Raw genomic sequence first — 25,398 nt, 5'->3', positions numbered from 1 at the left:
CAATTATTAAGGAATGAACATACATACATAGCAAATACACCTTAAAATCTGCTAACATGCTAAAATGTGCCTGCATGAGAAATGTATCCATGACTTAAATAACTAACATCTCTGCAATGTGCTAAGTGGATCTGAACTGACCTTTGAAGCTTCTGCATTGCAAAGAGCAAAGGAGACAAAATTCTTTGAACAGATTGTTATAACTTGTTCACCTAAGTGTTTCAAAGGCTACTGGACTGCCAAAAAGTGTATTTTATGCACTAAAATAGGTGAATATGAATATGGAAAGTTAATCACACAATCAATAAAAAGGGTAGAAATTCATGCAATAACAGAAATTCTCTATCTACAAAGCATAAGCCATTCACCCGTTGTCTAGAATAAGAAAGAATCAAAAGCTGGATATTTCCATAAGTGTCTTGTTCGTACTTCATTGCACCTTCTTTTGAAGTGCATGGATTTGATCACTGTCCACAGGACAGCGGATTAAATGGACTTCCAGTGTGATACAGCTTAACATTCCTGTGATCCTGAATGCTGCAGGATTCCTTCTTGCTAGAAGACATTCAGCATGATGGATAAACTTGTAAGTTTTTTCAGGAAGCAACAGATATCCTAGATCATTTTGCTCTTTTACCAAGAACTGTTTTTCTTGGCTTTTGTCCTTTCTTTATATTATTATTTATATGAATAAGTTTTAATCTATTTTTACTGCCCAGGCAAGTAGCCTCACAGAAAAGTTTATGACACTGGTGAATAGAGGAATGATAGATAGTTGGTCAAAGACAAGCTAGCAACAGGTGAATGAACAAGTATAGCACAGAAGTCTGATTTCATTCCCAGTTCTGCAGCGGGATGGATCACCCCCACATTTTTCCCCATGTGAACATGTTCGCATGACTGTCAGATCCTGCCATAATTGAAGGCTTTATTCAGAACACAGCTATGCTGGTATAAACCTGCTTCTCATGCATGTGTTTAGGACCAAATTTTGTTATTCTCCAGCCTTACATAAAAACCAAGAACTGCAGACCAGGAAACATGACACTCCAAAAAATCTTTGCTGACTCAAAGGTGCATGGGTCAAAGTTACGTTGGTGTGATCCTGTGATTTTCATGGCAGTTTTTTGTTCAGGATTATTGCTTCTAATTTGAACTGTTCAAAGTGATTTTTCTCTCTTTCTTTTTGGCACAAACCAGCGTATAGGGAAATGCTTCTGTAAGGAAACAAAATCTCCTTCATTTTGTGGAATCCACTAGACAATGAGGAATATTCAATTATACCCTCTCCAAATACATATTTAATTTCCCATGTTTCCAAAAGTGTCTGATAATATTAGACTGTTCTTTCTCACTCTCTAACTGTGCATATATACATATATATATATTTTTTTCTTTTTACTCTGAATGTTTCTTTTATATTGAAAAATTGCCTTCACCACTGGAATCACTACTTTAGTGTACTTCATGCAACCAGCAACTCCCCTATAAAAGTCTCTCACTCTTCATGACAGCTGCTTTTCGCCCCAAAATTATTGGACCTAAGCCAAAGTTCTTCACAGTTCAGCAACATTTGTTCAATTCTGTCATTCCATCACAGAGATATTGATATTATCAACAGAAAATAATTTATAAAAGTAATCTTTTCTTCACTAAAGAAGACCAGCAGTTTCCTTTTTGAAAGGGAAACATTTTCACCGAAAATTTCCCTCCTAAAATTTCTAAATAGTTCCTAAGTGAAATATTCATCTTCCAAAAAAACCCACTGCTTTTTGCTTAATTTGACTCCTCTCTCTCTATCTCTTTACTTTTTAATAATTGTTTGTTTGTTTGTTAAGAAAGGTAATATACTAAAAGTCCACACATTATCTTTCACTCCATTTCCCACCCATTTCTCAGTGGTATTCTAGTTTGTAAAGTCCTAATACGCGAGAGCAAAGGAAGCTGCTGGAAGAACTGTACAGTTTCCAAGGTGGCCCTAGGCTGTTCTCTCATTTCATGGACATAGATCTTTGCACAACACTGTACCTTGTTGATGATCAAATAGCAGGATTTTCAACCCCTCTGTTCTTTGGAGCCAGCCTTGAAATCCAGCCAGAAACCTCCACTGTTTTATTGTCTACTAACTTGCACATTAAGCGATACAGGATGACCAAGTGTCAGGTAGTCCATGGTCTGCTCTAACAACCTACCATGTCCTGGGTAAATTTTCCTATTCCAGTATTTCTTTCACTGCTAGTATAGCTGTCTGAAAGACTGCCTCTCAGACTGCAAGGTATTTCTGCTGTAGAAACCAGTTCCAGTGAAACACAACTTTCTGGGACCAGAGCCAGATCACTCTCAGTTCAGTGGCCTTATCTTTGAATTTAGAATTAAGGGCTCATGCATGTCTCCTTTCAGGAGAGGCAAACCTCATTCTTTCGGTGATCCATACCCTCAAGGATTGAACTGGTGCTACCAGTAGACTGCATCTCTGCACACATGATGAGATTTTGCTGGCAAAAAAATTGCTGTAGAGTTTTATTCCTCCTTGACTGAATATCTGTCACTTGAAAACTGATGTTAATTGATGCCTCCTTGCTGCAGTGGTGGGAGTTTCAGAACAGATGTTAATACAGCAATGAGCATGTTAAGGAAATTTAAAATATAAAAATACTAACTTCTGCTTACAGTCTATATATACTGCCACAGATTTATTGAAAAACAAAATAAAGAATATACTTAGCTGCTGGGGGTGGGGTCTGAGATTAGCATGTTCACCGCATTTCTCGAATCAAAGCTGTATGAAAATATATAATTCCCTTCCTCCTTAAGTAGCATTTTAAATGTACCATATATCTTTTTTTCTCCACTAAGTAAGCATCTGGGATAGTAGGGCTTACTGATACACTGTTTTTTAATGTAACGCTTGTGTCTAGCATGAGAGGTACAAGTCAGCTGAACTTAGAAAATATTGCTGTTAAATAATTACACAGTATCTTTAAATTATGGCTTACTGTTTCTGAAAATGACTGTATCATCCATCAAAGTATACTGTAAGCTTTTTAAACAAATGTATCATGTAAATGTATTTTGTAAGATTACATGCAAATGCATTTTTTTTCATTTGTATTCATATTTAATCGTAAGTCCATTATTTGAGATTCAAGACGGGTAAATCTAAATGTGAAGCTTTTATACTGCCCTGTAACTTATACAGTATAGTTTAATATTAAGATTTTACTAGACAGTTACACAGTACTCAGTTTTAATATGGAATACTTCATCATGTTCATTATTGCCTATTTATACTCATGTAAACTGACACTCCTGAAATAAGCAAGCTTTAAAATGTTAATATAAATGTTATGCCTCTTTTAATTGCAATAGACATCTCATTAAGTAATTTAATGCTGATGGGACCTCTTACCAATACACAAAAAACCCATACTTTGCCCAGCTTTTATACTCAGCACAAGATGATGGATTTTTTTCCCCGTGGCGAAGTTCATCAGCTTTGTCTTTGCTCTCCATACCCTGCACGAGGATCCCCAGCAGCAGGCTGCTGCTGTGGGCTGTCTTTGCTGGTTCCAACCACAGCACCTTCAGCAAGGCTGTACCGGCCTGCTCAGGATGGGACCCGTCGGATGCAGCACCGGCCAAACGAGAGCTACCTAGACCATGGCCATGGTGGAATTAGTTCTTCATCTAGGTGGAGAGAAAAACATGCATGACATTTTCATTAGCCTAGAAGGCAGAAACATCTGGTTACTTGGTTCAGCTCATCAGCAGGAGAGCCTGTAGTTGATTAGCCCTTCTCTCAGTAGTAGGCGTTACTACAGTCAGTGGGAATTACTAAACATGGTTTCAGGGGACTGACGTTAATTTGGCTTGCCAAAATAATATGCAATTTTTTAAGGAGTTTGTGTTAATTAGTTGTATAATTTGATGTGATGTGATTGGGTTTGCACAAAGAAAAGCAGAGCAGGGTTTGCTATTAGAAGCTGCAGTAGGAGAATCAAGAGGTAGCACTTACATAGTGCACAGTGTGAATTTGCAGCAGTGAAAGGCCTTAGTTCATGATCTAATTATACAATGGGATTCCCTTTTTCAAAAGCTAAAAGCCTTTTAATTCATATTCTTTCTTTTAAGATGTTTTATTTTGATTACTGTACTATTAATTCCTGTGCAGCTACTATTTTACCACAGATTAAGTCAATTTGGATATCTCATTTTGGCCTGTTTTGTATAATATCCCACTCTTTTCAGGAAAGGAATGTGTAAAATGATAAAATTAAGCAATTTATGGTTTGTATAATTCCCCACTGCATCTCTCTGCCTGCCTTCTACTCTTCATTCACTAAGTTTTTCACAACTATTATTGGCAATTTAGGCTTCTTTGCTACCTGTGAAATGGCAATCAGTGGTAGCACTGTTGTCAAAATTACAATTTTTGCCAGGCTAACTGATGACTGCATAGTCTTGGAACTTAGAAACATAGATGAGGTAGTCAACATCCTGTTATTGAAAGAGCTTGATGCCTGCTGGCTGTTGGAAAAATTTTGGAAGGTTGCACTCAAGGGTATCTGCTGAGGGCTCTGGCTGAATGAAAGTTTTGTTTGGGTTTTTCCTCAGGATTTACTGAGTACGGGATTAGACTGAAGCAAATCTCAGAAATAGCATATCTTCCATGTTTCTCTGTTCTTCTCATCTTTCTTGTCTATTTGGATGCCAAATTCTTTGGACTGACAGCTATTCCTTCCTATGTGTTTGTACAGTGCTCTTCACACTGAGTTGCCAGTCCTGGCAGTGGCCTCCAGGCACAGCTCTCATGGACATGCCAGTTGGTTAATTCACAGCTCTCTCCCATTCTGTGCCACCCCCCACCTAGTATTTTAACGTTTCGTGTCACCTGCCCCAAGGAGCAGGAGGCGGGAGTTTATTTATCACGATTTCCATAGGGAAGAAAGCCTGAAACATACAGTATGAGGTATTAACACTGTCCAAATTTAGCCACATAGATTTGTCTCTTTAAGCTGCTCACATTGTTAATGGTTGCTGCTTCAGATCACCCCTGAAAAGAGAGACTATCTCCTTCCGTTAGTTGTGAGGTGTCAAATGTTAGGCAACATGGACCCACCTCAGGATTTCCATTTCTATCCTTCCACACGAAAACAGCTTGATAGCTGTATTTGAAAACCTCTCTGTACCAGGGATGGTCAAGAAGTAAAGAGAAAATTATTTGCACATTGCTTAGGAGAGGTCCTCTGGGAAATAAGATTTCCTACAAACTTGCTGGGCAATGGGGAACCTTCTTACATACTGCTGAAAGTTTGCCTGAACCTTGCATGCTGATATGCAAACTTCTCAGAGATATTCACAAATCTCAGAGTTGCCTGAAATCTCATACAACACAGGTTTTCCGTGATTCAAGGTTCCCTTAAAAATGTTTCACAGAGCTCTCCACTTCAATGTTCTAAAAAAAGGCACTGCATAATTTATGGGATGTTCTGTTCAATATCCAACCCCTGTGAAAAAACCCTGTAGTTTAGGTATGACTTCATATAGAATAGCAAGTCCATCAAACACAGAAGTGAGAAGTCACAATAGACTCTTTGTCTGAACCATCAGGGCTTGGGAGATATGAGATTACTAGCGGGAAGTTTTTAAGAGCCTGAGGTACAGAGGGACTTTGACTGGTGTCAAAGGAAGCATGTGCAGTACGTAGTGGAGTGGAGTTGGTATTACACATAAATAAGAGGAAAGTGTGTGAGTACAAAAGGCCATAATCCCATTGAGCAGCTCTAGTGAAAGAAAATGAAAAAAATCCTTTTCACTCTCACAGGCCAGCATCGAGGATGCCTGGACAAATTCCAGGTAATTTCCATTACTTTCAGTGAGGGTGCCAGTGTCCATTAGGGCAGCTACCTATGCAAAGCTGAGCTGTCCGTCACGGAATCACCTGAACCCTTTACAGAATTAGAGCCTTATAATGTTCTTACCCTTGCTATTTATTTTCTATTTGAACACCAGTTATTACTGAAACCATATTTGTTTACCTAGATCAGTCAGTTGGTTACTCTTTAGTCCTTTATGCACACTACCTACCTTACCGACCAGTATTGCCTGTTTCTGATGTGCTGTCAATTATTTGCCCATTTGACTGTTGTCACCTATCTTATGCCTAGCTTTCACCTTCATAGAGAGTGAATTTCTGTATTGCTTTCAAGCTTTTGCACCCCATCTATCACTGCGGTGTCCGTGACTGGGAATAATAGGAACTACAATAATGCAACTACTAAGCAAGATTGATAGAAGAGAATTAATGCATCTGAGAAATACTAAAAACTAAATATGTGATTATGTTCACTGAGGACACTTCATATAAAAGGATGTTGTAAATGCCAATTGCTTGTTGTAAGCTACTCAGAAACAGTAGAGTAAACAGAGTTGAAAAGTTCCTCATTTTTATCAGCTCCTGTGCTATACACAGGTAAATATGTCTCTTATCAGAAAGATATGCCCCTCAACCTGTTATTAATTAAAAAAATAAAGCAAAACACACATACACCCCACTGTTGAGGAAACCTATTGGTTTAGGTCAGGTGGACTTCTACAGTCTCATAGTAAAACTACAGAAACATTCCTATTGATGTAGAAAGGCTGTATCTTTGTTTATTCATTGAAAGGTGAAAATCAGGGCGCAAGTACCATGCTAGTAACTAGAATTGGTTAAACTAGCCTATACAAACCTCTATCAATTGTAAACAAACTTTGAGAGAGAGGTAAATTGGTTCCAGTAAATGGGAAGAAATTTTTCAGATTTTAATTTTATACAAAAGAAGAAATGGATCTAGAGATTAATAGTGATTTTCCTTTCTTAGCAAAACTGTCTTCTCTTTATTTCCTTCTCTGCTGTCTTCTTCACTCCATCGAGTGATATCAGAAGGACTCAAGCCAGACAATTTTCCTACTTTGGGGTGAATCGCAGAACTAACCTGAGAACAATTGCTGAATGAACAGATTTTAGAGTCAGCAGTGGTATCAGTATTGAAGGAGATGCAGAACAGACAGCTGAGCCATACCTAGAACAACAAGACTCTCAATCTTAGGCACCTGCATACGCTGTGGTATTCCCATATGAACTCCTAGACTCACAAAATGCAACAACTGGGTTTTCCTCTGTGTAAGCAGCACTAAGATTTTGCCTGATTTGTTCACCCATAATTTTCCTGGAGGGACTGAAAATCTTGGAGTCTGTTTTACTATAATTTTTGTTCCTGTTACGCATGTATATTTTCCCTGCAAAATGTGTTACAGCTTTGGAGTGTTCAGTCCTGTGGAAGGCACATTAGTCAGAGGCAAGTGAGTCAAAAGCTTCACAACAGAAATCCCAAGGAAATCTAGTAGAAGAGAAAGTAATGAAATTACAGAATGCTTGCTGTAAACATGCAGATCCCTTTTCTTTATAACTCATGATTTTAAGATGCTCTTCATCATCAGAAACAGGGCTGAACTCTCCATGCTTCATCTCATTTCCAAATGTGATTATTCCAATTTTTCAATCACTATAGGTTCAAATAACAGTTTGAGTGGATACTTTCCCCTGTTAAAAAAATATAACGCACAATTAGAACTTCTTGAAACTTCTCATTTTGGCAGTCAAATACAAAAGACTGACAATATAAATTTTAAAAATACTGTCTATGTGCACCTAAATTCAAAACTACTCATTGCCAAATAAGACATTTATAAGCATTTGAAAATTAGTTACTCTTCACACAGAGTTGAAAATGCCTTTTTTTAACCTTTTAGCCACAGACTTTGTCTTAAGACTATGTAGGATTGCAGCTTTTTACTTCAAAAATTTCCTAAGTGTTATTCAAGCATCCTCTGATGTCTGGATCTTGAAGAAAACTGCAGAACAACATAATGCTTTGGACTTTGGACACATCGATGTCACAGGGTAAGTGCTTTATTTGAGGATCTGCAAAATGTCAAAACAGAGAAACAGTAATGGGCAATACAATTAGACTGTGTCACAAGGTGTTTGCAGAAAGGAGAGCAAATGGTCCATTCAACGTTAACTTTCATATTCCTGACTTTTAAGTACTATGCTGTCTCATCTAAGAAAGGCCAAACACATATCTCATACAGAATCGTGCAGTAAGATCTGCAAATTAAACAACTAAGTAATACAATTAAAAAGCTTTTTTTTTTTTTTAATAAAAGTTTAAGAGTAATGAGGCAACAAGGATTTACCGTATGGCAACATTTCATTATGAAACTCAGTTACGCAGCAAAACTATCCATTTTCCCTCGTTGCCTTCCAATAAAATGTTGTTACTTTCCAAAAGACATTATGCTCAATTAATCCCTAGTGGCATGGAGGGATGGTAGCTGCATGCTCCTCCACCAGAAGCATCCTGTGTACAGAAAACATGGCAGGTTAATTTGCACAGCTACCCCCAAGCAGGGATTTTGCCATTAGATTAGGTGTAACTCCAAATTCTATATTTACTTCTAACCTTCCCTTCCCTCTATGCAATATGTGCTTCTGAGCCATTTGTTTACATGCAAAACCTAATGACATAACTAACTTTCCCTTCTCTCTAGTCTTTTTCCTTCTCCTCCAGAGTCACTTGAGGTTTTTTTCCCTTCCAGCTTTGCAAAATCTGCCAAGAAGGAAGGGTAAATAGCCCCCACTGAGCCTGTGTTTCTGGGGCTGGGTTACCAAGCTGCCCAACTTAAAATTGACTCCAGTATCTCCATGCTACATGCTCTCACTTCTGCCTTCTGATTGCAATACAGACACAAATTTAGCTCAAGGATGCTTTGGAGGGGGAGGCTGTCTTTTCATTACAGGCTCAATATCCATTACAATGGAACCTGGCTCCTAGTTCAGGGCCTGAAGGCATATCACAATGCAAATAATAGACAATAATGATAATAAAAAGAAAATTTTCATCACAGCAAACTTGATTAGTCTCCTGCATCCTGGGTAAAAGTGTCTATATTTATATAAAGTTTCACAATTTTTGTTTTGTGTTTTTAAGTACAGAGCCAGTTAAGATTTATTCCCTATTTCCCCCGATTTCCATGCAGATATATTTGTCTTGGTATTCCAGTGAGTTCCCTTAGCTGACATTTGAAATGCATCTTTAAAATTACTGTATCATCCTAAGTTTAAGCTTATGGAATATCCACAGAAACAATTGTATCTGGGTAACAAATTGTTTGTTAAAGAGAAATTGAAATGATCGGCTATGTGGATTGTTTCTTGTGATATTCTTGCAACACAATGCTTTCATTCACGTCTTCTTAGAGACTTACTGTGACAAGCAGCAATGTTTTCAAGATACTCTACAGCTCCCAAAGGTATCATCATGAGAATTAGAGATCTCAGCAGTTTCCTGATGGGATGGGATTTAAAGTAATATTTGTGCATTAGTTTCTTGTTCTAATATTACCCCAATAGCATATGCAGCTGTATCTTCTCTCTTCACTCATACAGAGATGGGCAGAGCCTAAGAGACAAGCAATTGACTTATGGTAGACTAGCAGTTTTGAAGAACAGATGATTCAATCACTTGGACGTCTACTCTGGATCAGTAGTATCAGTCCTACAGCGACTGCACATGACCAGGAATAAGTTTTCTTTTGAGTTAATTCACAGAAAGTTTCCTACATAGCACAGTGACCCAAATTAATTATATAGGCTTATATTTTAGTATTTTTTTTACTAATTTGGTTTGAGTGCCTCTTTGGACCTTATTATGTAGTAAAGATAACTGATTACAGTAAAGAAATAATTTAAGGAAAATCAATAGAACAGACTTCTATGGCAAAATAATTGTCTGTACACAGATATCCAACAACATAGCAAGAACAGGCGTAAGTACCAATTGAATCACTTTCACAGAAGTTTATATGCAGATTTGCCCCAGCTGAATTAAATTTTAAGAATAATTTGACAAGATTTCTGCTGTAACATTTTTTATGGTACATGATTCTGTGAGAATTTATTCTCCATTCAATAACAGTAGAGATACTGCTGCCACAATTTTATGTAGACTGTTCACTTGGAGTGCCCTAAAATTCATTGACGTGTGGCTCCCAGTTACTGAGGCTACAGTATTTAGACCATTCCTTACTGCTGGCAACCAAGTGCTTTTTGCTTTCTTGAGGGTATGGCAGAATATGGCTGAATCTGGTGTGAACATGGTGAGAAAGTACCATCAAAAGACTGAGATCAAATGTGCATAAACCATGAGTACCTTAATGTACCTACTATCGCCTTAGTGGAAAATTAAGCATGTCTTTGTTTCTACCTCAGTAGCGTGTAATGTTTTCAATGCGCTGAAAGACCCATCCTTCCTGGATTATTGAAGACCCATCCTTCCTGTATTTTTCATATTAGGGGCAAGTCTTTCATCTCAATAAGGAGGGTACTTCACCTTCTCTGCATTTCGCAACCTTCAGTCGCACAATCCAACCAAATAAAACCGTTTTTTCTTCTTCCACCTCTTATCCTGTGAACTTGCCCATCTGTTTCTATTTACTACCAGATTCCCCCCTCCCACACTCTCCATACAGTCAGTGAACTGCACAGTACTCTCCTCCTGCCTCTCCCTCCCCCAGGAGTTTGCCCATGGCAGCTCTCCCTTCTCTTCCCAAGGACTTGTTTCCCTGATCAAGGGGACAACTTGCACTGGGTTTGCTGTCCCTGGGGTTTTTGTGGCACCCTGCCTAGAAGCTGTGAGATTCCCAACCAACTCTACCACCCAAAGGCTCCTCAGCTTGAACCACAGGACGTGCAGCACAAAAGCACTGCATATCAGGGCATCTGTGCAAGGGATATCATCAGGGTTGGTGTAAAACTGACGTTGCTTCTCTGGGAGGGCATCCCAGTCTAGGGAACACATCCACACGTGTGCGTGACATGTTTCCAGCACATCAGCTCCTTAATGAGTGTATTACTTCTTACTGCCTTGACTGTTTGTGTGTTGGCTATAAACTGCTCAGAGCCAGACACTGCCTTCTGAAACGCTTATGCAGTACTTAGTGCAGAGACCCTGCAAAACCAAGGGCACATGGCAATAGAAATGCTAGTAACAGATAATGAATAGAAGACTTCAGAAATAAAACAAAATAGGAGCTGAAATGATAAATATTTGCAAAATAATAGTAGGGGTCAATCAGGAACTTGCATCCTCCCTCTTACATAAAGGTAAGGAAATGCTGCCTGAAAGTAAAAGCTGTTCTTTAGAAACTCATGAAAAGAAAATATTCCCCCCCTGAGCCACAGTGTATAATTAACTTGTGGTAATAATTGCCCTTGTGTGATGCTGAGGCCAAATACTCTCTAAGATAGTTACACAGAAAGTAAAAAAATTATTGTAGTTATCTATTTTGCAATAGAGATACTAATCCCATGTTTCAGGCTTTAGATCAATCTCTTTTAAAGACAAGTAGAAAACCTGATACACTGGTACTTTTGGAGAGATTGAATATTAGACCTGAAAGAACTATCGTCTGATCCTGTGTAGCATTTTCTACAGGAAACAGAGCAAGGAGGAAGCAGAAGGCTGGAGGGTCAAAAGGAAAAGTGTGGCAGAAAAAAAAAAATCCATCAGAATAAAAAGAGAATAAAAGAATGGTGAAGAAAAAGGCTAAGTTGATATTTAGGTAAACTCACTTTTACTTTGTTCCAGTTTAATGTTTCAGTGGGGCTCTTCAGATTTTTTATTGAAAGACTATGTATTTACCTGTGTTTTATTGAAATACGCTTTTGAGAATCATACTCTTTGACTTGGAAGTTACCTCCAGTGTTTACCTATGTGATTAGCAATACACCAGTAAGCCTGATTTTGTTCCCAGCTCCATTTACAGTAATATTGATTTATTACTACAAATAATTAAACCTAGAAAGGAATCTCCAGCAATTAGCAATTTGTAAAGACAGATACCATCTGCTGTTACAGTTAAAGTATACATCATAAAGCCTACTACTTGTCCACCAAGCGTAAAGTCAAAAAATTATCTATCTAAAAAAAAAGGCTATTGGAGAAAATATTATTAAAAGACATCTAATTAATGCATAAAGAAGGAGGGATAGCAAAAGATAAGATGAGCCATTCTGAACAGGATAACAAGCTAAACATTTGTTGAGGTTTGCACAACTTTGGTTTCATTTGGTTTTGCTTTGATTTTGATCCTCCCGTCTTCCAAGGTTCTTCTCCTGCAATTCAGCACCCTAAAAAAAAAGAAGGAACAACTGATTTAATACAAAATACTAAGATAAAGTTTATATTTAAAGTGTTACTGATTCATCTGAAATTGTAGCTGGATGTAGTCTCACCTGAGAACCTGAACAAAGTGGTACAAAGTTGATCAGTGTCATTGTAGAATATGCATTTGCTGTGGAGCTATTCTGAACCATGTGTTGGAGTTACTCCTTTCCAATACTGGCTGGGCTGTTCTTTAAAAGACAAATAAAATAAAATAAAATAAAATAAAATAAAATAAAATAAAATAAAATAAAATAAAATAAAATAAAATAAAATAAAATAAAGTACCCTGGAAACAGAGTGCCTCCCCAGAAATCAGAAGTATTGACTGTGAGAACAGAATGTCCACCAATCAAAGTAGTGGTCTACAGTGTAATTTTTAGTCTGTGTTTTCAGTTTAACTAGTAGCTCACTGTTGTTTTGAGAAAACATAGTAAGAAGTGCCAGTGAAACCTTAAAACATAGAAAACTAAGTCTGGGACAAAAATATCTCATGCACAGATCCATCTCATTTAGTTACTTCAGTGTTTCTGAGTTTTGTCTGTTGTTCATGCACGATAATAATTGCAGCATAAACAAGTAAAGAGCAAATGTATCTTTACTTGAGTTACTCAGCTTTCTATCCTACTGTTTTCTTCTTTATATTAGCCCCTATTCCATGCCTTAGGGCTCCTTACCAGCTCCTCATTAAGGCATGCATCTTCTTGTGGCTCCCTATCAGCCTCCTGCACTGCAGCAATTAACCCATTATAGTACCAAGTGCACGACTGTTGCAGCATCTATTCAGATTCATAATACTCCCTCATTGCATGCCAGGTTTTAAAATTACTTTTGAAGGGAATGAGAGCTGTGTTGAAATACGTCAGGTTTTTACAAAAAATAGATCATGTTGTACTGGTCTCATAACTTTCTTTCATAAGCAATGGGTTTTTTTAAAGAAAGGAAATACAATAGATCTCACTCTTGTGGACAAGCGTAAATCATACTATAGGGAGTTACAGGGGGAAGGGAATTATTTACACTGGAGAAAGAGAGGTCAGTTGGAAGAACTGTAAGGAACTGACTGATGAGGTGACTGTGGGTTGTGCTGAAAAAGGATCTATTGGGATGGACAGAAATTAGTAGTGGAGTCCTACACAGGCTGCTCTTGGGACTGATCATTTCATTTGGTCATATTTTCATCAATAATCATGGTACAGAAAACAAAGTGAAATTTGCTGATTATGCAAAGCTATGAAAAACTACAAGTATCTGGTTGAAACAATGCAACCAGAGGAAAGGGAAGAAAAAGAGCAGGTGGAGATCAAGTGAAATGCATGAGTATAGAGTCAAGATGGTACATTTCAGAAGACAAATAATGAAGAGTGGTTTAAGGCACTCTGTTTTGGGTGGATAATATCGCTTCAGCAGTTGGCTAAAAAGATAAATACAAGTTAGGTACTTAAACAATTTGGATAGCACTCCTTGTGAATAAAAGTCGTCTGTGAGCCTTAGATAAGTTGTGCCTATAAAACAAAAGTGTGATATGGGACAGTTACCTGGCAACGGTGGGGGCTTTTTCTGTTTTTCTTTGAATGCTGTTGCTCTAGACAAAGTACAGGCACACAGTGTACAACCTGGGTCACCCATGTGCAAGAAAATTAATTCAAATTGGGACAAACACCAAGAAGGTGTACTGGGAGGAGGAGAGGCTATCTAATAAGAAAGACTATAAGTGCTTCACTTATTTACACAAACAAAACAAACGCTAAGAGGGAACATAACTGTTGTCTATAAATATACAAGGAGGGAGAAGAGCTATTTAAAGGATGATGTTGACATGAGTAAATGGTTATAATATGGCCATGAATAAACTCAAACAGGAAATTAGGAGGAAGTGCTAGAATGAAATCCTGGAGCAGCCTTCCAACAGGAATGAGGGGAACAAAAAACTTTGGTGGTTCCAGCATGAAACTTGAGCACTTCATGAAACCAATTAAGTGACGTGCAGTTGACAGCAAAAGCTGGGGTTTGAACTTGATGCAGGAGGTCCTTGTAAATCCTATTTCCTACGTTTCCAGGGGAAGCTGATTTAAATCTTTGGCAGGAGATGTCTTAGATGCTGATAAAAATAACTAATACCTTACTCTCCAGTAATACCCTTCCATCTAAAGATCATAAAGCGCATTGAAAACATGCGGGAATTAAACATTTAAATATCCACCTGTGTTGTTACGGGTTATTTTGCAGCCAGAAAACCGGGATGCCATGAGCTGTATTTCTGGATTTCTTAGGAAAACCTGTAAAAACGAAGAACAAACCTCACAGATTTCCTAGCTTTAAGAAAAAATCTATCGTTCTGAAAATTGTTATCATGTTTTCAAGGTTTTTAATTCCAGAAAATGTATGAATTGTATACAATTGCTTGTACAAAGCTATAAGCCATATGCTGTTTAACTTAAAATGTCAATGAGCAAGTCAGAAACAACAAGAAAATGAAGGTGTTTGTAAATGTTACATTTAAAAAGCATTTAGAAAAATGAGAGTGGTCCTCCAAAGATGTATGCATCTTCAAAATCAGAACAATGCAGTATTTCACAGTCATTAAATAACGTGTCACGTAGCTACAAACAAGAATCATATAGCTTGAAAAAATGTTTTCCTCTTGGGGAGTTGGAACAGCACCAGTTCCATGTGTGTCAATTCCCATGCTGACTTCCACTGGGAAAGGAGCCAGGGGTGGTGAGGGATGGAGAGCAGTTACTCCCTGGCTTTGCTCCCTGCCCTGAAACTCTTCTTTCCCAAACCTACAGAGCCCCAGCCACACTTTGCTGGTGTGCAGACAGGCATCCAGACATGGAGGAGACTGAATACACTGGTTTGGCTCTTCTCTGAGGGCTTAAAATCACCCCTACTCTCCCACAACCATCAAGGGGGGTTAAGTACCTAAGTGCATCTGGTTTCTTACTTGCCATGGGACTGCTTGCACTATGCTGGTCCCTAAGCAGTGAAGCACTGCATATAGAAGTGCCTTCAGAGGAAGAGCCAATTTCCATAAGTCCCACCTACAAAAATGTCTTCCCGCTCCTTCCAATGCCATGTAAGATGCTGGGTAAGGCCCCTGAACAGAGCAGTAAGACCATTGCCCTCTGCTCCTTCAAATTTCTCCCTTCTGTGGCCTCTGCCAGAGCATTCACAAGCCCCAAGCAAAGGTGAACCAGCCAAGGCCCCATGCCTGTGTAGAGCCATGCCCCAGAAGAATAGGCTCTGCCCAGAGAAATATATATTCTAAGTCAAAGGAAACCACACACATGTAGCTGAGCACAGAAGTTGGCTGCAATGGTGTGTAGACCCTGTTAAAGCAGGTGCTTGAAACAAGACGAAGTACTTGCCCAGGGTAAAGTAGCTTTAAGGCTGAAGGCTGCAGTTCAGCAAATCTGGGGTGGGAAAGCAGCGTCATGCTGAGGGCAAGGAGGGACAGGAAAGGCACACAGAGAATTTGTCAGCCATCTGAACCTACTCCTGAATGTGAATCAGAGCCCAGGGGGATATGCAGGTGAAGGGCATGTCAAGCAAGTCAATTATTTTCCAGATGGGTAAAATTTACGTACACTTCTTTAGAGCTAGCAAAGATATAACTGTGCAGAGGACTAATGATTAGGCTGCCCACGCCCTTCACATGCTGCTAGGTCTCCTAGACCATAATCTCTCCAGCGGACAAAACACAGAACCTTGTTTTCCCAAAGCTCAGAACAATGAGTCTCTGATCCTTATAATACCATACAAATAATAAACAAATCATAGGAATTCCCATACACAAAAAGGCCAGCTTCTGCCCATAAAAATATATGCTCTGTTTAAGTCAAAGGAAATTGCACGTGTGTAGCTGAGCACAGAAGTTGGCTCAAAGCCCACTTGTAACTAAGCCATGCATGCAAGGACAGAATAGAGCCCATTGTCTCTTGAGAGCATTTTAATTTTTCTTTGTTGTTCTCTAGGACATGGATTACCTAAACTGAAAAACAGAATTTTTCTCCAATGTAACCTGTCTCTGACAGGCAATTTTTTTCTTTTTTTCTTTTTTTTTATTTTTAAATCTGTTAACCTCCACTTTAGACACTGCTGAGGAAAGTAATGTATGACTAAAGTCTCTTCCTACAGACCTACCCAAGGGAAATTTAATCTGCTGTAGATGATGCCCAGAGCAGCCTCTGATCAAGATCTGCCCCGATTCATTTCATCCAAGACAAGGGGCAAAGGGTTTTCTCCCTCAGGTTCGCACACAACCTTTTCAGGGCTGCACTTTTCACATAGTGACTAGATGATAGGCTGCACTAGAAGACAGTGTGAAGAAGTGTCCTTTCTGGCTTTCCCCAGCTTAGAATATACATAGTTTTACTGCTGTTTCCTTGGTTTCTGCCATTGACCCTTTTTAAGGGCCTTCTGGAGAGCAAAGTGAAATACAAAGATTAATACAGTCTCCAACCACATAACTTGCTAGAGTTTTCCTGCAGTTTTAGCACAGTGATGCCCACTCTTTCCTATACTTCCTCTCTTACCTTCAGCATTTTCTCCCTGTCTCCACAGATCTTTTGCAGAAAACTAAACAGAAGAAAAGTGACATGAAAGCTACTTTCCCTACTTTGCTGGAGAAATCTGCCTTTGTTCCTGATAAAACTCCTAAAATTTAAAGTGGAGCCTGCTGGAAATCTGGAGGAGCGTCCATCTGACTGAAGCAACCTGGAACCAAGCAAACCTAACAGCCAGTCTTCTAGTCTCTGGCCCCATCTCCTCTCCCAGCCTTACTACCCACTTGAAAGGGCTGCATTGAACAGGCAGAACTGCATCACTAAAAATAAATCCCCAGCTTGTGTTAATAACCTTCACCTGTCCACTTTCTCACAACCAGACCCCAAAAATCAAAACCAAAGGTTTGTTCATTTTGGTTTCAAAACAGCTCAGGTAGAGCAGCAGAGAATTCAGAAACTTGATAAAATCTGCAGAAATAAAAAAGCTGACAATGAGCTGATAATGTGTGACTTAAAGGTATTTTACCAGCATTTAATACTACTGTGGAATGAAGGAAGCTTTGAAAAAGTAGTTGTTTGCTTATAATTTTCAATCTCAGCTTTAATTTGATACATATTAGAGTGCTCAAATGCAACCACATTAGCGGCTAGGAGGTGCACTTCGCTGTGAGCTTGTGGGAGGTCTTGTGCTTCAAGACACTGAAGTATTTTGCTTTTAAAGGCTCTATGCTATTTTTTTTTAAGAGTTATGGGATTTAATTAAATTGGTGATCTGCTGGCTTTTTCCAGTCAGAAGTTCCATGTAAGCTGTCTCCTGTATCTCTCTCTCTCTCTCTTCCTCTCCTTTTCCCTTGCAGGTTTTGCTAGGCATGTACATCCATTTCAGAATCTAATCATAGACAACTTAAATCTTTCCAACGTTATTCACATTAGTAATTGCAAAATAATAAACATGACAAAATTCAGATTAATAGGGCATCCTGCACAACTTGGATGGTGCAGAGAGCCCTCTGGAATTCTAAGTGTAATAGGCCTGTGTTTATTTCTCAACCAACGGAATAATGTAACTGATTTACAAGAGTTTAACTCAAGTGTTAATCTGACAGTGACGAAGAGCTTCTCAGTGGCAGAATCACTTACACTATCATATTAGTTGCCTCCTCTATTAAAGCAGTGTGGTCGATAATTGGAATGCTTTTATGTCTAGTGGTTCTGACAAGGCTCTCTTTAGGTCACATATGGGCGGTCTGGCTTGCTGCACAGCTGAACAGTGGCAAATGATTTAAACTGAGAAAGTATTGTTCTCCTCGTATTATGGAGCAAGGGCAGTTCAAGGAAAGTAAGGCTCTGCACCGGCTACCTGCTGGTGTGTAGTAAAATAAGATGGACATGATACTGGGTTGGGAGTACAATTAAATCTATTTTGCACCAACGTGTTGGTGGACAGATGAGTTTCCACATGGCAGAGCTTTATGATCTTTAAGGTAGACTGAACTAATAGATTGGTGTGGAGCGCACTGAAGTTACTAAGGATGAGAAAGCAAGCAGCAGTACATTTGAACTACAGGTTTCTCATATGCTCCACGTCATGCTGAGTTTTTATAGCTCCTGGCTTTCAAAAAGCCTGTTTCAAAGAGGTTTGCGCTAGACTGGGCATGCAGTTTTGCTCTGCAGATATTGTCGCTACCGATTTAGTGGAATGCAATTAGGAAGCCTAAATTAAGTGGTAATGGAGAACCAGCTCTTGAAACTGGGGTTTCCACGGCAACCACTGCTTACAATACAGCCTTCAGTTAGTTTTCCCACTTTATCTGCAAAATGCACAATTGAGCTTTAAAACAGCTTTGTGCTGAAAAGCGCACTGTAAACAACTGTTTGCAATGAGAGTTTTACACTGTCTTTAAATACAACAAGCTATCAAATAAAATTTACTTGTCCACACTAATAAAAAAAAAAAAATCCATGCAGTACAAAACACTAAAGGGTTCAGAAACTTATTATTCATTCTGGAAATCTATATATAATACAAAAATTCAAGATCTTGTGGGTCCTCAATTTGTCTTTTAAGTCTTATCATTATTCCTCAATTTTAAGACACACAATCCCATATATCTCAGTAGTGAGAAGAACTGAGCATTTTGGTATAAATACTGCGTTTATCACAATAGCAATGCTAAATAGTTATAAAGTGCTTTTGTCTAATACGAACTAATAAATGTGCATTTTCATCAGACTTCCTTTAACATCTAGCAATCTTTTACAGACTTAGATATTTTTTCCCTTTATAATACATTATTATATCCTTCATAAATTTTCATATTTTATGGCAAAGTAACACTGTGCCATTTCTTAACTGCTTAACATTCCTGATTGCTTTAGGATCATAGCCCAAATTTTGCATCTTGTCAAACATAACCACAGGTGATTAAATATGTGTAAAATACTGGAAAGTGGAAAGGATGTTGTTGAGGTCATATGTGTAATTTGTATTGACCACCCGTTTCATGATAACCCTGTCAAACTGAATCTCTAAGCTGAAATTACGTATTTGCAACAAATTGCTTCTCCTCTGTTGTAAAATCACTAGTCCTGGATAAATACTGTCAAATTATTTGTAAGAGTTGAGATCTTGGCAGTTTTTAATTTTCCTTTTATTTTCCCCTCCTATACTTGTTTTAATCAAGATACAAATCTAACATAAAACATTGTGTAAACTTCATCGGGATAATTTCGGAAGAGACATCACGTAATTTTGATTTTTCCCTATCAGGTCTTAGAGTACTCCTTTAAAGCAGTCTTCCTTGGAATAGGGAAAAAAAAAAAAAAAAAGAAAAAAGAGAGAAAAAAAAACACTTAACACCAAAGGATTGCGCAGCGAGTCAAAACACACCTAATTTGTGTCTCAGCTGAAGTACAGCAACCCAAGCACCTAGCAGCATCTCAAGGCTGACTCACTTGTGTGAGTGTTATAGCAACCACACCGGGTCGATGTGGAGAGAAAAAGGATGTGGGGGTGAAGGTGGTGGAAAGGGGAGGGAGCGGGGAGGCATGGGTGCCTTCCCTCAGGAACCTGATGGTCAGAGCATCCTGGCATCCTCAGTCATGTAGAAATAGGGATTTGATATAGTCTCCACAGACTTTGAACGTGCCAGGCAGGGAAGCTTGCCCTTCACAGTACGGGTGTGCTTTCAGCAGCGGTGGTCAGGCTGTGCCTACTCTGATCTGCTCGAAACAGCCTTTTCAGTGGTAGCCGAAACCAGGGTGAGGATGGGGAGGCTGATTGCAAAGTTCCCATCTCCTCCGCTGCGTGCGGGTGTTAATGGGAGTTTCTCCTGTGATGGGTAGGTCATAAAACACACAGCTGTAAGAGACTATGCAGGGTGAACAAATCAAAGAACTTAGTAATAAAAATGATGTGTGTGCCAATATTATTTAATATTAACGTGTGAAAATTGTTGAAGAAACACATCTTTGTCATATATCAGAACTGGCTCTAAAGCCGAATCAACGGATTAATAGGGTTATTTGTAATGATATTGTCCTCATAAAGGCTTTATTATTTAGGAATCAGCATTGGAAACTGTAATTTCTTTAATGATTTTTCATCACATAAATTAGCCTGCCTCAACTCCTCTGTCTAGAAGGCAAGAGGAGAGGTTGAGCTGGTCCCCTTCTTCATTCTTACACAAAATCTGCTCATTTGGACAGATCCCAAATTTTAAAGAAACAAGTTCCTGGAAGAAATGCAGAATGCCAGTGTGCACAAGACTTTCACAGGGCATCTCGTTTCAACACTGACTGCCTGCATTTTATCGGAGTACTAAAGGACACATTGAAATTATTTTGTTCTGGCACCGGCGCACGTTGTGATGTGTATGCATTCAATTGCACTTGACAAATCTTTGGGGCAAACAAAACGGTCTAAATGTAAGGAAATATCTTAGCATATTCCAAAATGACATTTTTAGACCAAACATGTGTTCAATTGATTTGCCTTCTCCAGAGATCACTTTTGAATCCAGGCCAGCGATAAGTGGAGGAGGGGGGTGGCAGGCTCTCGCTGAAGGCCAAGCAGGTCAGGCCTGCTTCCGCTGGTATTTCCTGCGCCACACAGTCCCGTCCCGAACTGTACAAATAGCTCCACATGGCATCCTGAGAGCGTGCCAGGGAATTTAATGATCGCACGCCAAGTATGGTTGTCAGGTTCCACTCCACTGCTGTGTGTGTATGTGTGTGCTCATATGTGTGTGTGGCTGGAGCTAACTTCAGACTGAGTAATTACCATAATCCAAACAGGGCCTTTACCATCTTATTTGCATTCAGCCAGCAGTGCTGTTTTTATCAGCACCACTACTGAATTGTTGCAAAGTTTTAATTATCTTGACAACTCTCTTTTTTTTTTTTTATTCGTTCCTTTTTTATAATTTTTTTTCCTCCCCCCTTGGGTTGTGTTTGGATTTCAGTAGTCATCCCCCTAAGGCAGCAATCAGATTTCTGCAATAGGAAGTTTTCTCACTTTTTCTTCTAGTAGCAATTTACAGTATCCCACCTCAAAGCCTGCTCAGAGTGGGGACAGAGGCAGAGGGAGGTTGTCTTTGTTAATTAATGCCTAATATTTTTCGCAGGAAAAGTCACTCCAAATGCCTCTTTTTAAATTCTATTTGAAGCCCTGGTATAACTTTACACATGTGTGTAGGCTTACTGAACTGAAAGAAACCATTTCCTATGCAGAAAGCTACCCCCTTGCATAAATGTTTGCCAGACTAGAGCTTTAGTTGTCATGTTTTCTGTATTTCCATAATCTTTTGATTTAGGATTAGTATAAAATGTATCATGTCACTTATATTTGCTCTCTCTCAAACACTCCGTGTTTTCAGTATTTGAATGCTAAGTTAGACAAACTCAACCTTGAAATAAGACACCGTTTCCTAGCACTAAGGGTAATTAAACACTGGAAGAGCTTACCCAGGGAGGAGGTGGACTCATCATAGCTTGGAGTCTTTAAAATGAGTTTAGACATCTTTCTGAAAGACATGGTTTAATCCAGCTTCTGGGGAAAGATTCTAGTGTACGTACATGGGAGGTCAGACGAGACGATCACCAAAGTCTCTTTTGACTTCTGAGCCTGTTGGCCTAGAAATCTGACTCTAGATATGTTTTGGTTCACATTGAAAGATCAGTTATAACATCTACATACAGAAATTGTCTTTTGGTAATATTAAAATGAAATATTTTTCAAAATTTTGTTGTCAGTTGCAGACTATACAGTTCTGCTTGCTAAGTTTTGCATTGCCTTTTGGTTTTGTTTTTAGAAGTTGTTACGCAAAGGTTGATGCAGATTAAAATAATCCAGTATGAGATTGTTATGGAGGCTTTAAAACCTAAAGATTCATGAACTGAAGAAATGCAAAAATTATTTCTAGTCAGCTGGTTTCTCAGGTGTAACAAATGCTTTAAAAATAAGCATAATTAATATTTTTCTAACCATAGAATACTATGATTGTATTTAGCTTCTTCTCTTTTATGATATTTATGCATCAAATTGCATATAATGGCTACCAAACAGTATGGTAATATTCTGTTCATCTGAAAGGTAAACAAATTCTGTTTAACAGTTGTTAGACATTTGTTTTGCTGCAGTTTGGCCTTATGAACGTCTTATCCTTGTTTTCCCTTTAAAAGGAAAAAAAATAAATGTAAGAACCATTAGGGATTTCTGTTTAAATCCAGCAATCTATGCATACTACTAAGAATCAATGCTCTGTAAGCTGTCTGGTGTTCTGCAATAAATTCTAGCTTTTATAGACTTTTGCTGGGCCAGGTAGCTGCTAATGCCATAGAAATTGATTATTTGTGGTGTTCTTATCACTGCTTAAAATATCTAATTGCTTTTTCTCCACAGATTTGGATTTGGCTTGCTTGATGCTGGACGATTAATGAAGGAAACCCTAACTGGACAAATGTTGGTCTCCTGAGACAGTGTGTTGTTGATAACAGGTCTGATTTGAGCAATTCTAGTCAAATTCAATTTTAATAGTATTTAAAGACACATGCAAAACACATAGCACTGAGTTTTGGGCTGGTTTGTTTGGGTTTTAAGTATGTTGTGCTACCAAAGTTTATTCTCATTAACTATTAAGCTTTGCAAAGCAGCAAAGACATATATCTGTCAGCTGCAGAGACACCTATTTTGACTCAGTATAGCAAGTTTTGTTCAAAATTTGCCTTTATTCTTTCATACTTATGCAGACTCGGGTATGTAATTCATCACTGTATGACTGTTCCTGTGGAGAAATTATTACACTCTGATTATTTTGAGCCCTAAAAATTATTGATTGAGGTAAAGAAGAGACAAGAAGGTGTTGCAATCAGTTCTCAATCTAGTGAGGGCAGCCTTCTTTTAAAGCAGCTAATCCTTAGACTAAAAGCTGTATGCAGCTGCAACAGCTCCCGTAGGATTTTTCACATAGCCTGTGTCATTTATGTGAAGTTAAGTTTGAATCGTTTTCCGCTGCACTAAAAAATCAAGATAACCACCAAACATCAAGTCTTGCTGAATCACCCATTTAACTGTGAAATTCAGCTCACAGATCAGTCACAGCTCTAGCTGAGGAGGAAAAAGATCTCCCATCCCACCAGAACACTGGACAGTGGGATGTTTCCCTCCTGCATCAAGACGAAGCAAAAACATTCTAGAGTCAGTAGGGTCTCCTTCCAAGACCTCCCATTTTGTAGAGATAGGTAAACCAGAGGGAAGAGGGACTTGCATCCACGCACCTTGCACCCCTGCTAATCACAGTGCCAATCTTTCTTTCTTTGTCCCCAAAAGGATTTATTGAGACACTAACTTCTAGCTCCTGAAGGTCTAGGCATGGCACAGTGTATTGTTTTTAAGCACCAGTCTGCAGAAGTGTCTGCAGACACTTTTGTTTGTTGTCTTTAAAACACTGTATATGGAAAGGTAGAAATCTTGGAGTAGGATGCAAAATGCAGCATTATCACAGTCAGAGCAGTGATGTTGTAAACTAATATTTTACCTAACAGCCTAGTAGTAGTTTAGGCAGTTATTTCTCTGGCTCTAGAACAGTCAGCTTTGTCACTGCCATCTTGCAAGGACATCCCTTATCCACAAGGCTCTGGATCAGGGTGTTCCCTCTCTACACTTTAAGAAACAATTTAAGGTTTATCAGTCTCAAGAAAACAAAAGAGGTACCATATTTTTTTTTTTTCCTGCCTTGCAGGTAGGTTACCTGGGAGGAACTCATCCCACAAGCCAAAGCATCTTATTGTTTATCTATTTTAGGCAAATTAATGTTAATGTAGACTATGCAAATGTCTGGTTTAGTGCACCTATGGATCAATGACTTCTGCATGCTTCCCAAGCATTTTGATAGAAAGGGTGAGAATGCTCTAGAAACAGAGTCCTGTGGGGTGTTTGCTTCCCGAAGACGTCTCCTCCACACAATCCTACAGTGATTTTCCAGCAAAATGATGTCTGGGAGTTACACCCCTGGGGGACAGGAGTCCTCCCTTTCTCTGGATCAATGTTACTGTGTAAAAGGTACAGCAAGGAAGTCTGTTTCTCAATATTATAGCCTACTTGACGCTCCTGACGGTCTGATTAATTAGGTGTGAGTAATTAAACCACAAGTCATGACCTTCTTTTTTTCCTGTCACATTGCTTACAAACAAGAGGGCAATTGGTGAAGTTAAACAGTATAGGATAGTAAATGTAGAGGAAATAAAAAGAAACAGGTTGTGTTGCATGTCGTTATCCTATGGGATTTGCTGCTACAGGTGACCATCTGATGAATAGGGTTCCCTGGCTGGAAAGAGTACTTGTTCGTGATATAGCCATAATAGATGGGACCAATCCTGTATTCCTGGGACTTCTGGGTGCAGTGGGAAGGCAGAAGTGAGTCCTGCTTGGCTAATAAAGTAAGAGCAAGTGCTCCATGTGCTTGGAAGTCGGACAGGAATGTTGTTCTCCATGGACAGCAGCACTGCACTATTAGCTTGATCTATTACTTGCCATTTCATGGTTTGGTTGTTTGTTTATTTGTCTGTCTTTTTAATTTCTCTGGAAAATACTGTACTGGCTCTCTCTGTTGACTGAATGACCAGGCTTAGGCAGAAGATATAGCATCCTTCTTCTCTGACCTTTATATCAAAATTGATTAACAATAATTCTTTTGCACAAAAAGATTGACAATAAGATGTGGATGTTCATCTTTAATGAACTCTAGTTACCAAAGTGGAAACCAGCTAGCTGTGATGGTGGGACTGTACACCTTCTCAGCAATATGTGAGTGTCTACTCCTTCTTTAAATGTTAAAGTAACACTGTATCCATAGATAAGATGAAGAGCCACCTGTTGTTCTAGTTTGGTTTTTTTTTCCTCTCTCTCATATCATTGATTTCTTGGGACTTTTCTCATTACTGGCAGTAGCAGGATGTGCTGGCTAGTATTTATGCAGTCACAAATGGCATAACTTAGAATTACAGCCTGTGTAATCCTGTCGAGTACTCAGAATTATTATGTTTATGTATTTTAATCTTTGTAAAGTAAGAAGTCCGCTCATAAACAAAATTGGTTTTGTTTATTATCATGTGTGCCATTT

At 38.7% G+C, this 25,398-nt stretch overlaps 1 long non-coding RNA gene across 16 annotated transcripts in view; it reads left to right on the top strand.

Annotated features, from left to right (window-relative positions):
• LOC110360325 (uncharacterized) overlaps positions 1–25,398 on the top strand; it is a 206,807-nt gene that overhangs the window by 130,388 nt on the left and 51,021 nt on the right. For all 16 annotated transcript variants that reach the window (XR_010472155.1, XR_010472153.1, XR_010472175.1 and 13 more), the window contains 2 exons: positions 16,836–17,179; positions 22,680–22,774. This is a non-coding gene — a long non-coding RNA (uncharacterized LOC110360325). The remainder of the gene's footprint in view (positions 1–16,835; positions 17,180–22,679; positions 22,775–25,398) is intronic.

The sequence above is a fragment of the Columba livia genome, chromosome 1, assembly GCF_036013475.1.
Source record: "Columba livia isolate bColLiv1 breed racing homer chromosome 1, bColLiv1.pat.W.v2, whole genome shotgun sequence".
Lineage (NCBI taxonomy): Eukaryota > Metazoa > Chordata > Aves > Columbiformes > Columbidae > Columba > Columba livia.
The sequence above is the reverse complement of the archived record's forward strand: the minus strand, read 5'-3'. Positions and strand labels throughout refer to the sequence as shown.